The sequence below is a fragment of the Dreissena polymorpha genome, chromosome 3, assembly GCF_020536995.1.
Source record: "Dreissena polymorpha isolate Duluth1 chromosome 3, UMN_Dpol_1.0, whole genome shotgun sequence".
NCBI classification, from domain to species: domain Eukaryota; kingdom Metazoa; phylum Mollusca; class Bivalvia; order Myida; family Dreissenidae; genus Dreissena; species Dreissena polymorpha.
Genome location: NC_068357.1, coordinates 46,714,998 through 46,735,572, shown reverse-complemented (window position 1 = coordinate 46,735,572; position 20,575 = coordinate 46,714,998). Strand labels below are relative to the sequence as shown.

The 20,575-nt window shown below is 33.0% G+C and overlaps 1 protein-coding gene across 1 annotated transcript in view; it reads left to right on the top strand.

The window, feature by feature from the left end:
- The window catches only part of LOC127874060 (prostaglandin E2 receptor EP2 subtype-like), an 80,962-nt gene that overhangs the window by 44,441 nt on the left and 15,946 nt on the right, over positions 1 to 20,575 (top strand). The window contains 1 exon segment of the mRNA XM_052418170.1: positions 19,229 to 19,338. The gene's annotated coding sequence lies outside the window, so the exon portion shown is untranslated.

Sequence of the window (20,575 nt, the reverse complement as noted above, 5' to 3'; positions counted from 1 at the left end):
AAATTTCAAATCACACGCGTGTTCCAAAGAACAATAGAACATTTGCATCAGTTTTACTCATCGTTGGAGATTGGTTTGAAGCTATACGCCATACGTCCCGAGCCTCGAACATCTCATTAAGCTAGTTAGATATTCCTTTATTTATTAAACTAATAATATCAAAACAAAACCTGTATGTGCGTGTCTATTTGTTGAAACAACTTCAAAGCAGTGTTTTACGATCATGAGAAATAATATCATATGGAATGAGTAGTTGTTTTATAGCGCATCTTTATTAGTATTGTGAAAGTTTAATTGCATTTGGTATTTGTTTGTTTAAATGTTTATACCGTTTAAGAGTAGTCAAGTTGATCATTAAAATACTTATACAATATTATGCTTGCATGGTATTCTAAAAACTTGTATTAGTCGAGTTCGTTGTGTACTGTCTAATAAAGTTAAGTATTGTTTTCACGGAATTACTGTAAGCGCCACGCCTTAGCTTGCATGTATGGACACGAAATAATGCAATACATGTAGTTACCAGAGGTCCCGGTGTGATCCTGGATCGATGATTCTATCCAAGAATATTCGCCTTCTATCGCTGATTCAAAGATGGCAAAGCTGTCAGTCTCCAGCAGAAATACCGAGGCATTCACATGTTGTTCTGACTGACCTTATATAACCAAACTTCGAAACGGCCTTAAACCCAAAGCAAATACTTACGGGCCCCTCGCTTTTCCGATTTCCGACCAATTTAAAAGAAGGATTTTAGTCATTTTTGACTACAGCTTAACGTTTTTGGTCGAAAATAAATAAATATGACCGCTTCGGGCGATCACACCGCTGCTGACAATTATGGACAATACTGACCACTTCGGACAATACTAACTAAAATCTGACCATTCTGGTGGAAGTCGGCCCAGATAAACCTCGTCGGTTAATCTAGATCTAACCTGAAAGTTTTAGTCATTTTTACTTCAACTTTTCATTTTAACATGACTTACAAAGGTGTGCGACATTTATCGTTAATGTTGCGACATATATCGGCAGTTGAAATTTTTGCGACATTTATCGTTAAAGTTGCGACATATATCGTCAGTAGGATTTGCGACATTTATCGTTCCTTGCGACATTTATCGTCAACGTTGCGACAAATCTCGTAGCCTGCGACATATAACGGCGATGCGACATTAAACGGCGCTACAATGGCATTAACACACTCAATCGAGTTACGTCGGATTCATTCATAAAAATTGAATGAATAGTCAAGTGACATCGAAAGAATTATCAAACTCATTTGAGCTAAGTAATGCAAAAATCTGGGATTTCTTTAACTTAAATATAACATTTATACAACTGATGTGGGTTTACTATGCTGAATAATGCAGAAATAAAGTGGTTGTCAGCTGCTGGATCGAGCGTTTAAACATGTAGATGTTACTGAACTATTTCTTTGAATATCCGGAACTAATTTACAAACATTAACCCATTTAAGCTTAGTGGACTCTCCCATCCTTCTAAATTGGATCAATTTATTTCCAAATTTAGGGATGTCTAGTATATTAATTTCTATATTTAGAATATTTCTTACAGAAATTCCTTTAAGCAAACAGCGTAGACCCTGATGAGACGCCGCGTCATGCGGCGTCTTATCTGGGTCAACGCTGTTTGCCAAGGCCTTTTTTCTAGACGCTAGGCATAAATGGGTTAAGCTCCTCCTATGTTTCGTTGCAGAATAACCATACATATTGTCTTTGTTTGTAAAACTAAGTCGCGGGTCATGCTAGAATTCTTTGTTTTGTATGATAGAAGACACAGGACGATGCCATGAAAAGTTATGTGGAACCATATACCCTTTTAGCATACTTGCTACGGTTCCATACCATTTTAATTATATGAATAATTGTCGTGGAGTACAAAAATATATTATTACACTTTTTGCACATTATGAAAAGTTATGTTTAAATTCATTTTAAATACGTAGTCATTTTAAAAAAACACACACAGATTTTATTGTAAATTTTCTATTAAAATCTTCGCGTTCGTGTAATTGTAAAACGACGCGTAAAAGCACATAACTCCATGGAAATGCCAACAGTTTCATGTGACATATATGGCCTCTGTTTACGTCTGTTTGCTGTGTAATTCATATTAAGTGTATATGATAATGCCGACGATATGCTGGTTCGCACATAAATTACCACACAAGTGCCTTCACCTATTTGTCGAATAATCACAAGCTTACACTTATAATGTTTTACCTTTTTATACCACATTTATATAGCGCCCTTTTCATACTCGAGATGTGCGTTCAAAGGCGCTTTACACTTTTCCCTGATCACCGGGTCATTAGTCGTCTGTTAACATCTTGGCGCAGTACGCAGCCACGGCACATTGGCTTATTTCCCTCACAGGTACCCATTCCAGTGGTCAGGGCGGGATTCGAACCCGGGACCTCTCGGTCCCTAAGCCAGCGTCCTACCATTAGATCACTGCTACCTTGTTTATATTTCCTTACGGTTCTCGAAGGGAGTGAAAATTATGTATAGATGGTCTCCTCTATATTAAGCTCCGTTTAAAAGGGTAATCTAAACATCTGATTTTTATATTCCACAACATAATGTTTCGAATACTAGTACATGAATGTACATATCGCGTCCCACCCTAAATGACATGGTACAGTCAATGTCGAAATAAAGTGCTAAAACATTGCAAAATTGGTACAACCGCTATAAAAAATATTGTTCAATGAAATTAACTAAAATATATTCTAAAGTTTCTTTTGTAAAACAATAACATTCATTCGAGGACCAAATGTGGCGTTTTTGAAATGGCAGTTATAGAGACTGGTTGTGTATTTGAAAGAAACGGACATATTGACAATAACTTTGGGTCGCGATAACAGTAGTTCTGAAAACATGAATGAGCTTTTGTATGCAGCATAGTTAAACATACCAAAACGCTTGTCAATATGAAAATAATGCATAAATTTAAAACTTTAAAATAGTAAAATTTAAAGGACCTTTAGGAAGTTAGCAATTTACTGTACTACATGCTTTAAGGAAAGAGATAATTGTATTTTCTTTAACCCAACGTTTATTATTGTCATGTATGTACCGTTTTTTATGAAACGAATGTACTTTTTAAGAAGTCAACGTTAGTTTCCGAATTCGTAACTGTTAACATAACACATATCTAAAAGGTTCCCATGTCCTGCTTTTTAAGTATTTCTAACCTTTGATCTTTCAGAATTTAATGTTTCTGATATCAGTATTGTTTCTGTTAATAGTTGTTTATTTTTGTTCAACTTCACTTCAAAGAGCTTATATTCTTAATACAGATCAAGTTAAGCATGCTCATGCTGTTTATAGGCATGCCTTTTTCTTTTCAAATTCAAGACGCACCCCGTTTGTATTTGGGGCTTAACTTTATCACATGTAATAACCTTGATTATGCATAGGATTATTCATTTAAAAAATCTCCCATATGAGATGAAAACCAATAGTACACTAAAAATTGTGATATGTTAATGTCTGAAGAGCCGTTATATTTTGTAAATTTATTTCAAATGGCATTTTACTTTGTTTGTATTTGTATAACGATACGCTCACTTAATAACATTTTCTCTTTTTTCTGTATGATTTGAATTTGGATATTGAGTTCACGGTTTCTTTAGAACTTTCAATGTGTAGTAAATCTTTGCCGATTATGAACTCGCACTGACCGTTCCAAGACAGCTTCTTAAGTTTTAATAATTTGTGTTTATTGTGTAGTTTGTGTAATAATGTGTGTGTATTGTGTATTTGTGTAATTCTTCTGATTGCTGGGCAGTTGGTCACTAAGCAAGGAAGGACCTCGTAGTTTTTAGTTCATTAGCTTTAACCATATTACCGCAAATATAAAAAACTCTCGCAGTTGGTTGCGGTAAAAAATCCCGGATGTAGTAGAATTTAGGCAGACGAAAGAGGTCAGATATTAAACATATAATTTTCTAAATTCTTACATGTTTTTCACTTATAAACTTATTTTCGAACATTTTCTTCTGATAATTTGTCTATGACCATGTTAAGTGAATTGTTCTAAGGCCATTTTTAGTGAAAAAACGTTATTAGACAATAAAATAATTTCGTTCGTTAAACAATTATGTAATTGGCAAAAGCTAGATCACTTTTACGAAAGGTGATGTGTTTCGGAACATGTCATGAAAGTTAGCGTTGCGCTGTGGTAGCCCATCTGCTTACGAATCCTGACGACACGGGTTCAAATACCGGCGACCTCAGGTGTTTTTTTTGTTCAACTGTTTTTCTTACTTTAAAAACTAGTTAAGTCTTAAAAAAACATTTAAGATTTTCAAGCAATCATTTCTAATGACATTTGAAAAAATGCCAAAATCCTTCAACAATATCCGTAAAAACGTGGATAGAAACGAGATTTTAATTAAATTTTCGTAGTTGTTTCATAAATGCCATCATTCCAATAAATTTGCAACTTTTGTGCAAGCTCAGTTAAGCATTTTTTTTTTAAGTGAATCTCGTCGTATTTGAGTTTGAGATTAAATACTTTTTTAATATATTAATTAATCAGGCCCGTCGCTTTAAAAAAGTGAAAACGGATAAATATGTTTATTGTTTCTTGCAGAAGAATGCCGAGTTTTTTCGGGGCTGTTATATCGTAAAACTTTGTTAAGGCAAACATTTACGTTGCGATTTAGGGCGGCAAAAGAGGGGTTAACCAAAACAAGAACATAAATAGACGTCAAGCTAATCAGAAATACCATTAAGGTAGTGCACCTCTAATGGGCACATATCCAAATATAATCTTATTAATTATTTTCTTAATCAGCATCATTTCACTGAACTACATGCAAATTTGTAGGTAGGCTTTCCATGCTTTTAAAAAAAATATACCGATTTTTTCAAAACCACCCCCACGCTCGGCTTTTGTCCAGTTTATTTTCACCCCTGGGGTATATAAAAGTTCCATAATTCATTCAAATTTCCAAATATGGGCATGCAGTTGGTGTGTACAGATGCTGTAAAGGTGTTTAAAGTTTAAACAAGATGAAATAAGTATTCTTTTACAGACATTTATTTTTTACAAATTTTTATCTATGGAAGAGCACCATGAAATGTAAGTGATTTCAGCCAAGTAAAAACTGGGTCGGTTAAAAACAAAGTGTCATAAAATTCAAAATAGTATCATTTAAGTCATATTTTAAACTTAGTTTTTATAGAAACACTATATACAGCAAAAATACCAAGAACTAGACAGATTTACCGTTTACTTTTTGAAATAAAAATAAAAATGCAACATGCATGGTTCGTATGTTCAACAGTAAATCACCCAATTTCGCCATAACGTTGTTTTAATTTTAATAATTGAAAAATGTGCATAAAAATTGCAACATATTTAACAATAAATATAGCTTATATGCCATATTAAATCAAATTACGTTAGAAAATAAATAAAACGCGTCGCAAAAAAAGTATACGTCGTCGGCAGGATTCGAACCTGCGCGGGAATATTCCAAAAGATTTCTAGTCTATCGCCTTAACCACTAGGCTACGGCACCTAATAGTAGGCTCTTCAACCTTCGAAGAAATCGCGGGAAATCATTAGAGGTGCACTACCTTAAAATTCGGGCATTCACTGGCTAGCAAAATACCAAGCTCCATTGAACCATATCTTTGATGTTCAGATTGATAAACGATGGTTTGTAATATTTTTACACTTCCTATTTTTATTTATGTGTACCTATTTTTTTAAATCGCGACTGTTGGACCATTTATTTCAGCAGATATTGCCCTGTAATTTACCAATAAACTTTCAACACCGTCGGTGCTCTCGTTGTAATTCTTCTGATTGCTTGGCAGTTGGTCACATAACAAGAAAGAACCTCTAGGTGGTCTTAAGATATATCTATCTTGCTGATGCAACTGAAGGTTACATTGGTTCATATTTCTCAAACTGACTGCATTTGTCAAAGAAATTTTTGTTTTAAATCAACAACAAAAACTACCAAACAGCTATTTGTCAACATACTAGAGTAAATACAACACTAATAATACTACTAACTTATTCAAGTCGTATCACAATCTAAAAATGGCAATATCAATTCAATTTGTATGAGAGCATTTATATTTAATTCCTCTTTACTCAGTCCTGGGCACAGATCAACCATGCTGACGATTCAAGACGCAATCCCCTGTGCACAGTGCAGGTTACTGCTTATCTGAGGCAAAACTACACTGAATAGCTTCTTTTGAAACTGGTTTTACTTCTTCTTATTCCTTCTGATCAAATGCCTGGTTTTTGTCACTGAAACAACCACCCAAAAATACGCCATGTGGGAATGTGTCCAAATCGTACTCATTTCCTTTACTGGATTTGTACTTTTTACATTTTATTGAACGATTAGCAATACATGTTTAAACAACACGTTGAAATGAATGCTTTAGATGTGCAATGGAAAAGTTACTTAACAAAATAATTGTCAAAAAGTACGCGGAATGTATTGTTTATGAAAGGAGGAAAATTAAATTAAAATGTTAATAATAGAGGACAAGGGAATATAGTAATAATGACAGTTTAAAATGACTACCTGTTTGAATGATCTTTAAATACAAGGTATAGTGCGTTTGTTCTTGATTGTTCATAATTGTGTTATAGCCTAAGGAGATTTTTTTACATTGTTAAGTAGTATTAATTATTATGTGGATTAATATGACAACAAATTTTATCAATGTATTGCAAACTGTATTTACGTACATGAACTCAAGTTAAGAATTTTTTTATAAAAAAAATCGAGCCACTCAACATATGATGAATAGTATCAACTATCAAATGTATAACACATGTTAACATTATTTGATTCTGTGTTTTATAAAATAGAAAATGTAATCAGTTCACGTATTGGATACAAAACCCGCTTGTTGGTGTGTATAATTAATGAAGGAATAAATATATAAATTGAACAATATACAGTCCATTTTATACTTTTTCGAAGACCATCAAGTGATTACCAGTGCATATGTAAGGTTAATTAGTTGCGACTTATTGATGCCGTATAACTAAACAATCAGAATCATTTCTCAGGGAACATTCAACACTTGATACGATCATACTTATTTCACATCGAATGGAACAGAAGTATGTTTTTGTTATGACTGGTAACTTATATTCATTATGGTAGGTTGAAATTATACCATGCATCACCATCGCCCCTGGATGGGCGTTTCGTAATTTCGTTCTTGTTTTTCGAATGAAATTATGCTACTTTAGATTCAATTGTAAATCGTAAACTACTCTAAAATCGTTGTCCTATCATATCATCACATCTTACAGAAATATTTTATTTTCTGATCATTTCTTTATGGTCATTTATAGCTTAGGTAGTATTCATGTCCAAATGTGTATATGTCATCTATCATCTTGTTTGCGAATCAATATATATTTCTTTAAGATAGTACTTTGATAAAAAAAAATAGAAAGTACGTAAATCCATAACTAAAATTTGAATGATCCGTACTATTACTATATCGTTGTTCAAATGATAACGATAGTCACAATTCAGTATTATATTAAATTTATCACATGTACATGCCCGACATAATCTTTTCTGAAACTCAAAAAATGCATGTTGTTGCGAAGCGTGGTTGTGTAGCAGTAAACTATATTTTGTAATATATTTTTCGTAAGTGTATGATGGATTCTCTCGGGTTTAAGTCTCTATTATCAAACACATACTGACTCGAGAGTATTTTATGTTTAAAATTGACACTAGGAGGTCAAGAGCTACGATTGGTGTTTGACATGTTTGTTTAAAACGGCTATTTAAATTAAAATTCAGTCCATTTAAGACCGCACCTAGTGCATGCAATTAAAGAAAAATAAAGGCAATTTATACAGACAAGTTCTTAAACTTGTTTTACGAATAACATTACTTTTTGCTCCCGCTTAATATCAGTTTGCCGTGTGTTGTGCAACGAACTCATTTGTTTGTGCTGAAATATAAATTAAACCGCTGATTTTTACTTGTTACTTTTGAAAATGAGAACGTATGGTAAACACAATTTTGGTTGAGAAATATTTAAGAGTCGTAATTGCATCCGGGAACAATAATTACATGTAAAAGTGCAAACATTTCTGATTCGATTTGGAACATTATTTTAATTGATTTATAATGTGATTTCAAGTAATTAAACTAAGATATTTTACGGGAGCACCTTCCAGGGAAAATTCCGCACGTGTTTTCACTCGTTGTTCCAGCACTGATTTCGAGGAATTGAAGAGATGGCATTAGTGTAAGTTCAAAACAGTAACTAAAAAAATATTTTTTTACGATTAATCACATACATTGACTTGTGAAATATTGAGTCGGAATATAAATACCAAATATAAAACAAACTGACTCGTCACATACATTGACTTGTGAAATATTGAGTCGGAATATAAATACCAAATATAAAACAAACTGACTCGTCACATACATTGACTTGTGAAATATTGAGTCGGAATATAAATACCAAATATAAAACAAACTGACTCGTCACATACATTGACTAGTGAAATATTGAGTCGGAATATAAATACCAAATATAAAACAAACTGACTCGTCACATACATTGACTAGTGAAATATTGAGTCGGAATATAAATACCAAATATAAAACAAACTGACTCGTCACATACATTGACTTGTGAAATATTGAGTCGGAATATAAATACCAAATATAAAACAAACTGACTCGTCACATACATTGACTTGTGAAATATTGAGTCGGAATATAAATACCAAATATAAAACAAACTGACTCGTCACATACATTGACTTGTGAAATATTGAGTCGGAATATAAATACCAAATATAAAACAAACTGACTCGTCACATACATTGACTTGTGAAATATTGAGTCGGAATATAAATACCAAATATAAAACAAACTGACTCGTCACATACATTGACTTGTGAAATATTGAGTCGGAATATAAATACCAAATATAAAACAAACTGACTCGTCACATACATTGACTAGTGAAATATTGAGTCGGAATATAAATACCAAATATAAAACAAACTGACTCGTCACATACATTGACTTGTGAAATATTGAGTCGGAATATAAATACCAAATATAAAACAAACTGACTCGTCACATACATTGACTTGTGAAATATTGAGTCGGAATATAAATACCAAATATAAAACAAACTGACTCGTCACATACATTGACTTGTGAAATATTGAGTCGGAATATAAATACCAAATATAAAACAAACTGACTCGTCACATACATTGACTTGTGAAATATTGAGTCGGAATATAAATACCAAATATAAAACAAACTGACTCGTCACATACATTGACTTGTGAAATATTGAGTCGGAATATAAATACCAAATATAAAACAAACTGACTCGTCACATACATTGACTTGTGAAATATTGAGTCGGAATATAAATACCAAATATAAAACAAACTGACTCGTCACATACATTGACTTGTGAAATATTGAGTCGGAATATAAATACCAAATATAAAACAAACTGACTCGTCACATACATTGACTTGTGAAATATTGAGTCGGAATATAAATACCAAATATAAAACAAACTGACTCGTCACATACATTGACTTGTGAAATATTGAGTCGGAATATAAATACCAAATATAAAACAAACTGACTCGTCACATACATTGACTTGTGAAATATTGAGTCGGAATATAAATACCAAATATAAAACAAACTGACTCGTCACATACATTGACTTGTGAAATATTGAGTCGGAATATAAATACCAAATATAAAACAAACTGACTCGTCACATACATTGACTAGTGAAATATTGAGTCGGAATATAAATACCAAATATAAAACAAACTGACTCGTCACATACATTGACTTGTGAAATATTGAGTCGGAATATAAATACCAAATATAAAACAAACTGACTCGTCACATACATTGACTTGTGAAATATTGAGTCGGAATATAAATACCAAATATAAAACAAACTGACTCGTCACATACATTGACTTGTGAAATATTGAGTCGGAATATAAATACCAAATATAAAACAAACTGACTCGTCACATACATTGACTTGTGAAATATTGAGTCGGAATATAAATACCAAATATAAAACAAACTGACTCGTCACATACATTGACTAGAGAAATATTGAGTCGGAATATAAATACCAAATATAAAACAAACTGACTCGTCACATACATTGACTTGTGAAATATTGAGTCAGAATATAAATACCAAATATAAAACAAACTGACTCGTCACATACATTGACTAGTGAAATATTGAGTCGGAATATAAATACCAAATATAAAACAAACTGACTCGTCACATACATTGACTTGTGAAATATTGAGTCGGAATATAAATACCAAATATAAAACAAACTGACTCGTCACATACATTGACTAGTGAAATATTGAGTCGGAATATAAATACCAAATATAAAACAAACTGACTCGTCACATACATTGACTTGTGAAATATTGAGTCGGAATATAAATACCAAATATAAAACAAACTGACTCGTCACATACATTGACTAGTGAAATATTGAGTCGGAATATAAATACCAAATATAAAACAAACTGACTCGTCACATACATTGACTTGTGAAATATTGAGTCGGAATATAAATACCAAATATAAAACAAACTGACTCGTCACATACATTGACTAGTGAAATATTGAGTCGGAATATAAATACCAAATATAAAACAAACTGACTCGTCACATACATTGACTCGTGAAATATTGAGTCGGAATATAAATACCAAATATAAAACAAACTGACTCGTCACATACATTGACTAGTGAAATATTGAGTCGGAATATAAATACCAAATATAAAACAAACTGACTCGTCACATACATTGACTAGTGAAATATTGAGTCGGAATATAAATACCAAATATAAAACAAACTGACTCGTCACATACATTGACTAGTGAAATATTGAGTCGGAATATAAATACCAAATATAAAACAAACTGACTCGTCACATACATTGACTAGTGAAATATTGAGTCGGAATATAAATACCAAATATAAAACAAACTGACTCGTCACATACATTGACTAGTGAAATATTGAGTCGGAATATAAATACCAAATATAAAACAAACTGACTCGTCACATACATTGACTAGTGAAATATTGAGTCGGAATATAAATACCAAATATAAAACAAACTGACTCGTCACATACATTGACTAGTGAAATATTGAGTCGGAATATAAATACCAAATATAAAACAAACTGACTCGTCACATACATTGACTAGTGAAATATTGAGTCGGAATATAAATACCAAATATAAAACAAACTGACTCGTCACATACATTGACTAGTGAAATATTGAGTCGGAATATAAATACCAAATATAAAACAAACTGACTCGTCACATACATTGACTTGTGAAATATTGAGTCGGAATATAAATACCAAATATAAAACAAACTGACTCGTCACATACATTGACTTGTGAAATATTGAGTCGGAATATAAATACCAAATATAAAACAAACTGACTCGTCACATACATTGACTAGTGAAATATTGAGTCGGAATATAAATACCAAATATAAAACAAACTGACTCGTCACATACATTGACTTGTGAAATATTGAGTCGGAATATAAATACCAAATATAAAACAAACTGACTCGTCACATACATTGACTAGTGAAATATTGAGTCGGAATATAAATACCAAATATAAAACAAACTGACTCGTCACATACATTGACTTGTGAAATATTGAGTCGGAATATAAATACCAAATATAAAACAAACTGACTCGTCACATACATTGACTTGTGAAATATTGAGTCGGAATATAAATACCAAATATAAAACAAACTGACTCGTCACATACATTGACTTGTGAAATATTGAGTCGGAATATAAATACCAAATATAAAACAAACTGACTCGTCACATACATTGACTTGTGAAATATTGAGTCGGAATATAAATACCAAATATAAAACAAACTGACTCGTCACATACATTGACTTGTGAAATATTGAGTCGGAATATAAATACCAAATATAAAACAAACTGACTCGTCACATACATTGACTTGTGAAATATTGAGTCGGAATATAAATACCAAATATAAAACAAACTGACTCGTCACATACATTGACTAGTGAAATATTGAGTCGGAATATAAATACCAAATATAAAACAAACTGACTCGTCACATACATTGACTTGTGAAATATTGAGTCGGAATATAAATACCAAATATAAAACAAACTGACTCGTCACATACATTGACTAGTGAAATATTGAGTCGGAATATAAATACCAAATATAAAGCAAACTGACTCGTCACATACATTGACTTGTGAAATATTGAGTCGGAATATAAATACCAAATATAAAACAAACTGACTCGTCACATACATTGACTTGTGAAATATTGAGTTTGAATATTAATACCAAATATAAAGCAAACTGACTCGTTCGCGTGTGTTTTCACCCATTCATGCCTAGCGTCCTGAAAAAAGGACATTGCAAACAGCGTAGACCCAGATGAGACGCCGCATGATGCGGTGTCTCATCTGGGTCTGCGCTGTTTGCTTAAAGGAATTTCAGTAAGTAATATTCTAAATATAGAAATAAATATACTAGACATCCCTAATTTTGGAAATAAATTGATCCAATTCAGAAGTATGGGAGAGTTCACTAGGCATAAATGGGTTAAAGTCACATAAATACTCAAAATCAAAGAATATTTTGTAAAATATTTCTTAAAATAAAGTTAACTCATAAAAATCAGTGTTCCTTATAGCAATAGCCCAAATGTCAACGTATGATGTGGTATGGTAACATAGATACAAAAGATATAAAATGCTCGTGACGAAATCCGAAGATGTACGAGCGAAAAAAATGTGTTTTCATGTACGTGTTAAACAGGTAAACATTGTTTTATTTCCAGTCAAATAAAATGAAAATATTTTAAATCAATGTTGTTGTTTTTTACTCGATACTAAGTGGTTATGCGGGTCCAGGATTACGAGTTCCATTCTGTATATCATTTCAGTCGCAAACAGTGCAAAAACATTATATCCGCTGACAAAAAAAAATGCAGATTAAATTTAAAACGTACCGATGTATCTAATTCATTAATTTCATTACTTATAATGGCATTTACAGGGTTTCAACACACTTAAAAATAAGACACACACAAGATTGAGCAAAAAGACAAAACATTGAGAGAAAACACTTTAAAAAATACCATGACAAAATACATAATTATATTGGAAAATGTATAAACCGTTGTGCAATTGTTAGCAAAAGAAGAGCAATAATTCTAGCGTAGTCTCTACTATACGTTGATATGTGTCTTGTTCTAATAAAATTGGGTTTAATGCATGTGCGTAAAGTGTCGACCCAGATTAGCCTGTGCAGTCCACACAGGCTTATCAGGGACGACACTTTCCGCTGTTATGGTATTTTTAGTTTCAAGAAAGTCCCTCCGTACCAAAAATCAAGTTGAGGCGAAAAGTGTCGTTCCTGATTAGCCTGTGCGGACTGCACAGGCCAATCTGGGTCGACACTTTACGCACATCCATTAAGCCCCGTTTTCTCAGACCGCGACTCATAATATATACAGCATAGTGTATACGATTTGAACAGAACACTTCACGTCGTGATATCTTATTTATTATGCAATTCTTCAACTTCTATTCTTTTTCAACCACACATGCACATAAATCAAAACACATGTGAACAATTTAACATGACATTTATACATGTAGCCTCAATTTACGCTTGTGTGGTGTTTTAATCTCATAAATTGTACATTGATAATGATGACAATATGCTTGTTCACACCTAAATTACCACAAAAGTGGTCTGAACATATTTGTTGAATTATCACTAGCAAACACCTTTAATGTATTAATATGTTTATATTCGCGTTCGTATGTTGACCGGTATAGATAGTCCCCACTATATTAAGTTTTGTGTACAAAATGGTGGGACTTGGTATCACCTGAACTTCACAAAAATGTACATAATCTTTCGAATATATAATTGTATATATCACGTCCCAACTTTCATGGCATAGTATAGTCAATGTTGAAATTAAATGCTTGAAAACATTGCAAAATAGAATCAATTGCCATACAAATTGTTAACTGTTCAGTAAGTTCAGTGAGTTCGATTAAAATGTGGCCTCTATGAGATGGCAAATAAAGAGTCCGCCGTGGCGTAGTGAAAATGGTGCTCGCCTAGCGACCGGGAGGTCAAGGGTTCGATACACACTGGGAGCGTTCTTTAGATTTCCCCCCATAGACACCAAGTATTGGTTCTAGTCTCAGGACAGGGACTCGAGAGCGTTTCAATAAGCCTAAGGCTTTCTATGTAATCGAGCTGAGATAAAAAGGTTTGAACTAATGTGTCTTGTTCTGATAAAACTGGGCTTAATTCATGTGCGTAAAGTGTCGTCCCAGATTAGCCTGTACAGTCCGCACAGGCTAATTAGGGACGACACTTTCCGCTTAAACTTGATTTTCGGTAAGAAGGGACTTCAAACTAAAAATATCATTAAAGCGGAAATTGTCGTCCCTAATTAGCCTGTGCGGACTGCACAGGCTAATCTGGGACGACACTTTACGCACATGAATTTAGCCCAGTTTTCTCAGAACAAGACACATATAAAGAGGTTTCTTACGGTATTTGAAATGAAAAGTACATGCGAGAATTGCACGAGAACCCGACATTAATAAATGAAGGCATGCGTGAGAACTAAAGTTGAAATGAAGAGCTACCATCTTACTGTACAACTTTTATTTGATGTTGGTTTTGCTTTTTTTCCTACAAAAGAGCCTGTATTTATTAAACATTAAAAATTGGCATTGCGAAAAGGCTTATGCACAGATATTTGATTTATTGTCCGAATTCTGCTTTGTTAGACAAGGAATACACTATGCAATTTAATACCGTTTTGTTCCGTTTGACTTATTTATACTGGTCATTAAACAATAAATTCGGTTTAGGGCAACGGTGGTTCAAATAAAGTGATTGAGGCTCTCCTAGAGAACGCAATTTATAAAATAGTAATACTATAACATATCCTGTAAACACTGCAAACTTGGAGCTGAAGAAGAGATCCAAAAAGGCTTAGCAAATAAATACAAATGTTTTTAATTTCAATATATTTATATCAGCACCACAGTAAATTGTGTGCTTTTAATATTTAAATGCTGATTATTTCTGCTACTCTGATTATTTACTGTGCATAATGCATGTGCGTAAAGTGTCGTCCCAGATTAGCCTGTGCAGTCCGCACAGGCTAATCAGGGACGACACTTTCAGCTGTTATGACATTTTTCGTTTAAATGAAGTTTCTTTTTAGCAAAAATCCAATTTAGGCGAAAAGTGTCGTCCTTGATTAGCCTGTGCGGACTGCACAGGCTAGTCTGGGACGACATTTTACGCACATGCATTATGCACAGTTTTCTCAGAACACGACACAAATGATATAACATTACTAAGCACTACCGCACGAGATTGCTTAGATGGGATGGAAGTACTTGTAGCCGAGAAGTCCAAGCTCACTGTTAAACGTTTATCTGAGAATATTGACGTTTCTTTACTGCCTTGTTTTTTGTTTGCCATACCATATTTATTAATCATTGAAAGATTACAGATAAGGCCGTTGAGACTAGTACTAGTAGTACTGCTCGGTAATTGTGTTTGAAGCCTAACGTTTCGCTTTCTTGTTTATTCCATACATTTTTCCAAACATATCGTTTTACCTATTCTTTTATTCTGCCGTGTTTTTGTTTTCCCTGCAACTTTCCCCATAGTGTTTTCCCTGCAACGTAACCGTACGTTTTGACTTTAAATTGTACACGAGAAAATACAAAACAAACACATGGTTTTGCTTACCGTGTTATTTGTAAATTGGTTAACATATTTATGCCTAGCGTCTAAAAAAAAGGCCTTGACAAACAAGCGTAGACCCAGATGAGACGCCGCATGATGCGGCGTCTCATCGGGGTCTGCGCTGTTTGCTTAAATGAATTTCTGTTAGAAATATTTTAAATATAGAAATAAATATACTTGACATCCCTAATTTTGGAAATAAATTGATCCAATTTAGAAGGATGGGAGAGTCCACTAGGCATAAATGGGTTAAACATTTGACCACGTCGTACCCACGGTTGCTATATTCTTACTCGCTATGCCATTCCTACAAAGTGATTATGAAAGGTCAAGCGTCATTGGCGTTTGACATGTTTGTTTAAAACGCCTTTAAATGGATCAAGAATTTTTCAGAAATCAAACAACATTAATCATGCATAGGATTGATAATAGGACGAGTACTTGTTTTCAAATGAGTAATTTACGATGTCGCATTTTGTCGGCAGCATCACGAGCACACAATTTACATGTAGAGTATGAAAGCGTCTTAATAGTATATATAGTCATATTTGTTGTATTTATTAAAATGGCAGAAGATTTAATATTTTCTAATTGCTGAAAAACATCGGTTTAAGTAGTGCAAATAATGATTTAAAAACATTTCCCCTGACAATATCTATGCGATGCCGATTGCGTGAAGACGTCCACGTTATAATCGCATGTGCATCATTCGCAAACTTACCTTACTTAACATGCTAACAAACCATATAAAAAGGAAAAACATAAGTCCCGCCGATATATTCAGGAAATAAATTATTGTTATTTGAGGTACTCTTTTATTTTCGACAAGTGACCAATAACCTATTAAATACCAGATACATAACAAACAAAATAAAAAAAACACAATTTTCACCAAACCTTCGGACACTTCTTTGAAAAGAGGAATGAAAAACTTTTCCGCCATAGACCGGTATAATCGGATTCTTTTAACACAACGTGTGTGCATTCATTTGTAAAACGACCAGTGTAAGCACATACATCTAGACACATGCAAACAGCTGGGTGTGACCTTTATGTCTCCCGTTTGCTTAGATTTGCTGTTAAATGTTTATAAAGTGCACGTTGATAATGCTTACAATATGCTTGAAATGCATTACCACATAAAACGTCTGAGATTTTTTGTTGAATAATCACAAGCAAACAATAGCGATATGATTTTGGCTCCCTGTAATCACAAGCAAACAATAGCGATATGATTTTGGCTCCCTGTAATCACAAGCAAACAATAGCGATATGATTTTGGCTCCCTGTAATCACAAGCAAACAATAGCGATATGATTTTGGCTCCCTGTAATCACAAGCAAACAATAGCGATATGATTTTGGCTCCCTGTAATCACAAGCAAACAATAGCGATATGATTTTGGCTCCCTGCACAAGCAAACAATAGCGATATGATTTTGGCTCCCTGCACAAGCAAACAATAGCGATATGATTTTGGCTAACTGCATAAGCAAACAATAGCGATATGATTTTGGCTCCCTGCACAAGCAAACAATAGCGATATGATTTTGGCTCCCTGTAATCACAAGCAAACAATAGCGATATGATTTTGGCTCCCTGATCACATCCTGCTCCTTTGTGATCGCACTTTTTTCGTCGTGTGTCATGCGTCGTCAAAACGTGCTTCGTGAACACATTAGAGGCCGTGTTAATACACACAGGCTCACCAGGGACGACTCTTTCCGCTTTTATTGATGTTTTTCATTAAAACGAGATCGTTTTCTAAACAAAAATCAAGCGTAGGCGGAAAGTGCCATCACTGATAAGTCTGTGTGACCTGGCCATTTTGAATCTGCTCAGCAAAAAGGCACAGCTTAACTGTCTCGACCGTATTGTTTGGCTCAATGACTTCAGTAATTGATTTGAATTGATAAAACGTACATCTTGAATACAATGCATGTAAAATAGTAATAATTTAATATGAACATAATGGAACAATTTAACTTCAATTCTTTTATTTATCTAAACTTATCATAAATTTCACCTTTATTTGTATATCGATATTCATATATTTCCGCGTGGTGTGTTACAATGTCAGGGTATTTTTAGTTGTTTATATTAAATGTTTTATATTAAACATTAATTATGTAATCAGTCAACGTTGGTTTCCCGATTCATTACTGTTAACACAACATATATCTAAAATGTCCCCATGCCCTGCTTTTAAAGTATTCCTAACTTTTGATCTAATAGAATTTATCGTTTCTGATATCAGTATTGTTTCTGTTAATAGTTGTTTATTTGAATTTAACTTCACTTCAAAGAGAACATAATCTGAAAACAAATCGAGTTAAGCATATTCATGCAGTTCTTAGGCATGTTTATTTACTGTCAAAATTATAAAGTTATCACTTGTGCTTAGTTGGTTATCTTTATAGCATATAGTAACATTTATTATTCATAGGATTAATCACAAAACAATCCCCTTGTCCGATTAAAACAATAGAACTGCATCTAAGATTATGATGTCATAATGTCTGAAGAGCAATTATACTAGGTTTATTTAATTGCACCTGAAGTTTTGTTCTGTTTATATTTGAATAGCGATACACAAACCTCCTTTATTATGTTCGATTTGAATTCCGATGTTGTAAGTTTACGTTTCATTTACAACTTTCAATGTGTAGTACATCTTAGATAATTGTAAACTCGCATTTGCCGTTCCAAAGCGGCTACCAAAGTTTTAGTATTTAGTGTTGTTCGTCTTGTTTTTTGTAATTTTTTCGGATTGTTGGTCTATTGTCATTTATAACAAAGAAAGAACCTCGCAGTGATCATGAGATATATCTATCTTGCTGATGCAACTGGAGCTTCACCTCGTTCATATTTGTAAAACTGATCGCAATTTCCAATACAAAGTCGTTGTATAATTATTCGAAGCGATTATATTTAGAATCAACCACTTAAACAATCTAACAGTAATATTGTTTTTGCATATTGGACACAATATGAAACTAGTAATACTACTTATTTAAGTCGCATCTCAATTGTATAATGTTACTGACCTTTTACATTTAAAACTATTGAGCAATAGCAATTCAATTTTTATGGAATCATTAGTGTTCTATTCCTCAATTATACTTAAAGCTCGGTACAGATAAACACTGTTAACGATTTCAAGACGAGATCCCCTAGTCGCAGTCCGTACCACTGCTTATCTGAGGCGATACTACACTGAATAGCTTCTTTTGAAAAACTGGTTTTATTGCTGACTTTTACTTCTGATAATTAGTTCTCTATTTCAACACACAGCGTTCGTGTTTACATTCAGAGCGGATACCAACTTGATCAAATGCCTGGTTTTCGTCAATGAAGCAACCACCTAACCAAAGGCTATGTGAGAATGTGTTAAAATTGGACTTGTTTCGTTTACTGGATTGTGTACGTATTACATTTTATTTAAAAGAATTACAATTAAAGTTTAAGCAAGGCGTTTAAAGGAATGCGTTCGATGTGAAGTGGAAATGTTGCTTAACAAAGTAATTTGCAAATAGTACGCGGAATGTATTGTTTATTATTATTATTATCATTATTATTATTATTATTATTATCATTATTATTATTATTATTATTATTAGTAGTAGTATTCATTATTATAGTAAATTTATTACATTTACATGTCCGATATAATCATTCCTGTAACTCTTAAATGCATGTTGTTGGTTGTGTAGCCGTTACCGATATTTCGTAGTTGAGTTTTCATGATGGGTCATCTCGGGTTTAAGTCTCTATTTCCAAACACATACTGCCTCGACAGAATAGTATTCTATGTTTAGAATTGACACTAAGAGGTCAAGAGCTACGATTGGTGTTTGGCATGTTTGTTTAAAACGGCTATTTAAATTACAATTCAGTCCATTAATGACCACACCTTGTGCTTGCAATGAAAGAAAAAGCAATGGAATATAAACAGGCAAGATCTTAAACTTGTTTTACAAATAACGTTACTTTTTGCTGGCGCTCGATGTCAGTTTTACGTGTGCTGTTCAACGAACTCTTGATTTGTTTGTGCTAAAATATTAATTAAACCGCTATTTTTTTACTTGTTACTTTTGAAAATAAGGATGAATTGTAAACATAATTTTTGTCGAGAAACATTTAAGAGACGTAATTGCAACCGGTAAGATTCATATAATATAAATGTGCAAACATTTCTGATTTGCTATTGAACATTATTTTAATTGATTTATAATATGATTTAAATAAATTTAACTTGGACATTTTACGGGAGCACCTTCCAATGAGAGACCCGCACGTGTTTTCACTCGTTGTTCCATCACTGATTTCGAAGAATTGAATAGATGCCATTAGTGTACGTTCAACACAGTAATTGACAAAATGGTTGTATATGATTAATCACACACATTGACTAGTGAAATATTGAAATCAATGAAAATTTCGTTGAATATTTCTTAAAAATATAGTTATTAGTGTTGCTGATAGTAATAGCCAAAATTTCAACGCTACTTGTGGTATGGTAATATAGATTTAACGAGATACAATATGCTCGTTTTTAGTTTTTGTGTCACAATATATTCCATGTGAATTTACGAAAATATCCGAATATTTACGAGCGAAAAAAATAGTTTATTCTTGTACTTGTTTTATTCCCATGTTA